Below are 291 nucleotides of genomic sequence, written 5' to 3' on the forward strand. Positions count from 1 at the left end.
TCATTTTTTTTGTTTTCTGGAGGAAAATGTCTGTTTTGGGGTTTGAATGCCGTTTTCCCCAGTTTTAAAAAAAGGGAATTCATTTTTTCCATTTTTAAAAAAATTTTCGTTTTTCTTTCAAAAGCAAAGATGTTTAATATTAAAAAGGGCGTTTTTCCAGTGTTCAAAAAGGAATGTCAGTTTTTTTTTCTTTCCAAGTAAAGGGATTGTTTCAGTTTCGAAAAAAAAATTTTTTTTCCCGTTCTAAAATAAATGTCTTTTTCCAGTTTCGGAAGAAAGGGGTTTTTTTTC

Source organism: Penaeus monodon, chromosome 19 (genome assembly GCF_015228065.2).
Source record: "Penaeus monodon isolate SGIC_2016 chromosome 19, NSTDA_Pmon_1, whole genome shotgun sequence".
NCBI classification, from domain to species: Eukaryota; Metazoa; Arthropoda; class Malacostraca; order Decapoda; family Penaeidae; genus Penaeus; species Penaeus monodon.